Raw genomic sequence first — 7,153 nt, forward strand, 5'->3', positions numbered from 1 at the left:
GGGGTTTTTTCCCTTTTTTTTTTTTAAGGTTTTTTTTTTTTTTTTTTTTTTTTTTTTTTTTTTTTTTTGAGAGAAGGCCTTGTTAAGAAAAACAAAATGCTGTGGCATATTTTACAGGGTTACTCTTTCCTTTATCCCTTCCAGATGCATAAGCAGTTGTTTCCCGCATCTTTGCTATGAGAACCAGGTAAAGCTAAACTCACAAAAATGTAGGCACACCACCTAATACAGGAACATCTTGAATTTTTAACTCTTATACTTGTCCACACAGAGCCTCCAACTATTTTTCAATTACAGTTTAATTTTTTTTTAACCCCACTACTTGTTCTGGCTTAGGCTTTTGCTTGTGGGTCTCTCCTCAGGTCATTTGTGTTTCTCTTTACCTGTCTGTCTCTCCAAATATTGGGACAGTGGTTTGTTCTGTAACATTAATTTTCTGATAAATATAAAAACAGTTCTTAGTTTTTAGGTTTTTTTAGCTTTTTTACTTGTTAGACTGGGATGACAACTTCCAAACCCCTTACATGGCAAACCAGAAACTGAATATCAAAATTCTTCCTTTTTGATCCTCATGTATCATGCCCACTTCCCGTCACTCTGTTTTATTTGCTTAATATATGTGTAATTATAAAATATGAACTATTTAGTTTACCTTTTTCTCTGTCTCTTCAACTAGAAAATGAAGACTATTTTATAAAGCATGAACATGTATGTCTTCTTGTCTACTGCATCTCTTTTACCTAGAACAGTGACTAGCACCCAGGAGGCTCTCCATAATTATTTAAAAATAAGTGACCAAGGATTACCCAAAATATAAGGTCAATTTTGATTTGGTGGTTTTGATTTCATGATTTGGTTCAAATTTTTCCACTCAAACAAATTAACAGTAAAAAACAAATAATCCAATTAAAACATGAGGAAAGGATCTGAATAAACATTTCTTGAAGGAAGACATACACATGGCCCACAGGTACTTAAAAGACATTCTCGACATCACTAATCAGCAGGGAAATGTAAATCAAAACCACATTGAGATGTCATTTCACCTCATTTAGACTGGCTATTATTGAAAAACATGAGAAAAACAAACACTGGTGAGGTTGTGGAGAAAGAACTCGTCTACACTGTTGGTGGGTCTGTAAACTAGTACAGCTATTATGGAGACAGTATGGAGGTTTCTCAAACAACTATAGATAGGACTAAAACAGATCCAGCAATTCCATTTTGGGGTATATACCCAGAGGAATGGAAATCATCATGTCGAAGGGATACCTGCACTCCTGTGTTCATTGCAGCTCTATTTACAGTAGCCAAGATATGGAGCCCACCTAAATGTCCATCTACAGATGACTGGATAAGGAAAAGAAATACTGCATGTCTTCACTCAGGAAGGAAGGAAGGAAGGAAGGAAAGAAGGAAGTAAGGAAGAGACCTTATTAGAGGTGGGAAAGGGGGATGGGGAAGGGAGAAATTGGGTAATGGACACAAAAAATATTTACAATTTGTAGTGATGATCATACTAATAGTACTGATTTGATCATCACATATGGTACACAAATGCTGATAGTCAATTCTGTACCCCATAAATGTGTATAACCAGTTATGTCTCAATAAATAAATAAATAAATACAAATAAAATTTCAAATACTGTAAAAAAAATTTTAAAAATTTAAAAAAGAGGAGAAATGACAGGTTCATTCCTTCAATGTAAATAACTTTCTAAATATTCTTTTAAAATAGCAGTTCATCAGTATGTGGGCTAGCAACAATAATAAGAGTTGGATATCTATCCATCAATGACTGTGCATCTAAGTACAATTATCTGTAACAGTTGGTACTGAATGCAATCTCTGTTGGATTTGGTTTCTTAAAAAATAAATAAATGCAAAACCAACAATGAGAAGCAGTATGAGATAGATTTTTAAAATGAATACCAAAATAAAGGTTATTGTTACATGGCAGTAGTGGATTTCAGGTAACCCAAAAGGCCTCCTACCGCTTGCTGAGATTGCATTCATCTCTAACTTTAGAAGTCCTGAATGCTGTATATGATAAAGATTAGCATTGTGATTCTGGGCAAAGTTAGCTTCCAAGCTTTATCAAACCACTGTTTAGTAACCTTTCCAAACACTAACCTTTTTGTTATTGTAGTTTTCTTGTTCATTTGTTTCCTTTGTTTGTGACTCTTTATGCTCTTCATAATGGCTTCTGGACATTCCACATGACATGTATTAAAAGCATTTGAAGAGAGGTAAAAATTGTAATAATTGTCATATTTTTAAAAAACAAAACTGCACTTTTTTTCAGACAAACTGAGTGCCTCACAGTACTTATAAAGAATTTTATAAACTGTGCTTGTTTGAGAGACCAATCTTAATAAAATTCTATTTTAAATTCTACTGATGACCATCCTCTCTCTCAGGCTGTAAGTATCAAATTGTTCTTTGTAAATGAAGTTAATTTGTCCTTTAACTCCTTAGGGGGAATATGTCTTCTGTATTGATGACATGCATTGCAATCTACAATTCACAGTTAGAAACAAGTTAAATCTTTGCTAATAGATTTTCTTTTTCTTGTTCCTTTTATCAAATTTTTATTTATAACCATGTATATTGATTACAAGTAAGGTCTAAAGTGCTGTCATTTCCGTGTGTAATTATTCTGCTCTTATTTATTCTCTAGTTTTTCTCTAAGTGTGGTCTGACACAACTGTTTATGAGAACATCAATTAGGGATTTCTTCCATTTTAATAATCAATAATGCAGCAGTTGATTATACCAAACAGTTAACCAATCTGACTGAATTGACCCGCAAGCCCCAGTTCAACTGTGGCTATTTAAATACAAAATTCTTCAAGGCAGTGTTAGAGGACTACATTAATAAGATTTCACTAGAAGTGCAGTTTAACAAATAACTCCATATTCTGAGAGCCTTTAAAAAACAAATATTGATTTCTTACTTAAATTACTTTAGGGTTTAAGGTACCCTGTAGCTATACTGGGCTCCGTTGAATTTATCTGTTATATGTTGGGCTCACTGGACTCTATTGGATTAGTATATTCTCGGCTCAGCTAGGTTTTGCTAAACATGGTTCCACATGTTTTCTTAATCAGGAATCTACACTGAAGAAACATATTCACTATCTGTTATGTAATATTTTAATGATGGAGGGCCAGAACAAGAAGGTCACAGTCTACACAATTGCATTTAAAGCTTCTGTTCACATGCAGCAGTTATCACATGGCCAAGACCAAGGTCAATGGTGCAGAAAAACATGGCAGATACAGGGGTAGAAGAAATGCTAGTCATTAAACAGTTCAAACTTCTGCAGAATTATTCACCAGAATAAAGCTGCTTACCTCCAATTATTATTCTTTGATAAGGATAATAAATATTTTTAGAATAGAAAGATTGCCAGTTATGAATTATTATCAAAGATAAAAAATAAACACCGTATATATTTGTTTGTTTCCTAACTACCAGAAATACTATTGATTAATGTATTTAACCTCTCTTAAATCTGTTTCTGACTTGTAACCTTTTGAGTAATATGTTTCACACATTTAGTTTTGATTGAATTTTATTAGTTTTTAGCTTCTCATTTTTTACTTATAAAAGACAATTTTTCATGTTTAGAAATAACTTTAGAATAACCAGCTAATATGTCAGTTTTGGAAGCCTAATTAAAGATTGTTTGGACAAACATGACTGTTAGTATATCTAAAACAAGGTTCATTGATACATCCTATCATAGTTATATTATACAAAAATATATAGTGTAATATGTCACTTGGTTGGGTTTCTGAAATGTGCCCAAGAGGATATGGCTTTCTTCAACTGTCGATTGGACCCATTTTACAGAATATGTCATCGCGTGGTATACACAATTTAGATGAGGAAGATACATATGGCTTTATATTTATCCTTTAAAATTTGCTGTCACTGGTCAACATCAGCAAGGTCCAGATTGGTATTACGTGGAGATCAAGTGGAGCAATGGCCAACTGCATTAAGCAATGGTAACATCTTTAAATGAAGATAACGAAATTATAGCTGTTAAACGGATAGAAAATAGAGATACAAAAGGCAAAGAGATTGACCTGGAGAGCCTCTTTTCACTTAACCATGATCTTGTACCTGATGAAAAAAATTAAATCCAGTTCAGAAAAACCTTCGTCTCTAATATCCTCAGTGAAAGATAACAAAATTGTAAAAATTAATGGACTATCACTTCTATTAAGAATTATTCTCCTCCAAGAGATAATGGAATGGTTGGTCTGCTTTGTGAACTCCCTTTCAACTTCCTGAGCGGTCTTCTGCACAACAGAATGCACATAGAAATTCAAATTGTGTGAAAAAATTAGAAAAGTAACAAGTGGGGGCTGGCCCGGTGGCACACTGCTACAGTGCGCCACTTGGGAAGCGCGGCGGCTCTCCCGCCGAGGGTTCGGATCCCACATACAGACCGGCCACTCATTGGCTGAGCGAGGTGCGGGTGCATCACCGAGGGCTGCAATCCCGTAGCCAGTCCCGGTCCGGTACGGGCGCGACACTGAGGGTTGCGATCCGTTGCCGGTCACGAAAAAAGACAAAAAGGAAAAAAAAAAAAAAGAAAGAAAAGTAACAAGTGAAAAAGAGACCACAACAGAAGAACTTAGAAAATAAAGAAGAACTTAGAGAAAGAAGAGCCCGGGTTTTTGATGCCACAAACCCAAATAATGAAATTATAATCAGAGAGTTTAGAAGAAGTTTGTATTATAGACCATTAAAAACAGCAGATCTTATTACTGGGCATGGGATATGTGTTTGTGTAAAAATCAACCATTCAATAAAATAGCTATAACTAGACCACAGTAGAAACTATATCTTAAAGAGGAGTGGCTGCATGCTTTGATTATGGGCATACTGGAAGTTTAAAAATCCAGACCTTTCAGGAAAAACAAAAATAAAAACAAACAAGAAAAGCACAGGATTGTTGTAAAGGAATTTATTTATTAGCAGTTCTAGATATCTTTTTAATGCAAAAGAAGCCAAAATATAAAAAGCTAGAACTTCAAGTATATACAAACTTGTTTGAAATATTTTAGTAGAAAGGTGTCTGACTTGCTAAATAGGAAAACAAAATTAAGAGTCCTAGAAGATGAAAAATAGCAGGTTTAAGTGGTGGGATTATAGGAACATTGGTCAAGGGTGTCGAAGATATACTGAAACTCATTGGAATAGGCAACAGTTGCAGAACATCCAGTCAAACCTCTGTAAATTCACATTCATCTCCGAGCCATGTATTTCATATTATTCTAAGAAGAAAAGGAAATTTTCTACATTGCAAAATTCGCCTCATCAATTTGGCTAGAAATGAAAGAGGCACTAATAGTATTGATACGGACAGGCAAACTAAACTTGAAGGTGCTGAAGTTAATAAAAACATTTTAGCTATAAAGAAATACGTAAGAAGCTTAGATGGAAATAAACCTCACACTCCTTTACAAGCAAATAACTCACTCAGGTATGAAGCTATTCATTCCTATGTGAAAACTCTCATACCTTTATGATTGCCACAATCTCTCCAGGAATGGCATCCTGTAAAAATACTCAATACAGTAAGATATGTAATAGGTTTCAAAAATTAACTGTGGATTCAGCCATTGCTTGTGATGTCCATCCAATAATGCACCACTTACCAAACAGATTGATGACTTAGAGACCTGGTAGAGAATTGGGAGTTCCCCTCAGACAGATGATCTAAAACTACTTTGGGAACAAAAATGAAGAAGAGATTTCTCCACAATTATTTACTTTCCACAAAGCTGTCTCACAGATGGTAGAACTGGAAGAACAAGTTGTATAAGGTCACAGGAGAGTGCTCCAGGAATCCTAGGAATCTATTTGATAGTTAGAAGATAAAATAGTCTCTCCTAGAGATGACTGAAGGAATAAACTATTATGTGGATTCAAATGCTACACAATTTGAAGCTATTCTTATGCAAAAAAAGAGACATTCTAACTGAGCTATGGCATAAAATGAAATTTTTTAACCAGCTGTACAAGAAGAAACCAGATAGCAACCAACCTGAAGAGACCTTGTGACCTTTAAATTGACTTCTTTCCTTTCAAAGGATTCCCCCTTTGAAAGTTTGAAATTTTAAGTGTCTGTGGAAAAGTGTCCAGGAGTCACAAACAAAATTGGGATCAGTGAAGTGTTTGTTTTTTTTTTCATCCCCAAATGGTGATTAATTTTTGCGGATCCTTGCCAATTTTGTTTTCTATATGATGAAGTAACATGTGGACTTGATCTAGAGATGGATTTTAGGGAAAAACCAGAGCATTTCCTTTTAACTTGGTTCAGGTTTTATAGTGAGACTGAGAAGTTTTAAGTCCTTCACATGTATGTGCACCTCGTCAGTGATTCTACGTACCTTGCCCACTCCTAGATAACAGCTGTGCTTGCATCTTCCTGCTTTGTGTCCTGATTAAGGATATTGACCCTAAATTTATGAAACACAACAAAGATACATTATATCCCTTATTTGGCATTGTAAATTACCTTTATTACCTTTATTTTTACTGTATTTGAGAATTTTTTTTGAGTGTGACTAGTTAATTTTGCAGGATGTCCCATATCATTGAATGGAACTGCCCATGACAGAGGAAACAGCACATAAGGCAAGAAATATCTGTGCTCAAGTATGCAGAGAGGAAAGTGGGATAACTCTAAAAGTGACTAATGCTAATAATCTGAATCTATTCAACTTTGTTAACCAAAGGAAAAATAATTTTCTCTCCTGCTTGTCTGAGATGGTATCAGAGCCCATCTGTATATGATTCACAGAGTCTGAGTTCTTTCTGAGAAGTCCCAGAAATAATGTCAAGTAGAAAGCCCACTAGTCCCACTTACTCTGCATGAAAGGGTACTGAATGCCACCAGACCTACTGTGAGTGACTTTTTGCTCCTCATTTAATCACTGCAAGAGTCATTTTCACACAGCAAGGCATAGCAGACTTTCAAACTAATAAAAGCATAGTTTCCAAAAAAATTTGTAAGACCAGTTGTAATGACTAGTGGAAATTATCCAGTAAAATAATAGTAAAGCTATGAACAGAAACCACAGGACTAAGAACACTGTTTGTCAACAGGGTATATAGGAATCTTTAC

The 7,153-nt window shown here is 34.8% G+C and overlaps 1 pseudogene; it reads left to right on the plus strand.

Moving 5' to 3' along the window:
* Window positions 1–3,963: 3,963 nt before the first annotated feature.
* Window positions 3,964–6,087, plus strand: LOC103596408 (annotated as a pseudogene).
* Window positions 6,088–7,153: the final 1,066 nt, after the last annotated feature.

This window comes from Galeopterus variegatus, unplaced genomic scaffold (assembly GCF_000696425.1).
Source record: "Galeopterus variegatus unplaced genomic scaffold, G_variegatus-3.0.2 Scaffold2003, whole genome shotgun sequence".
NCBI lineage: Eukaryota > Metazoa > Chordata > Mammalia > Dermoptera > Cynocephalidae > Galeopterus > Galeopterus variegatus.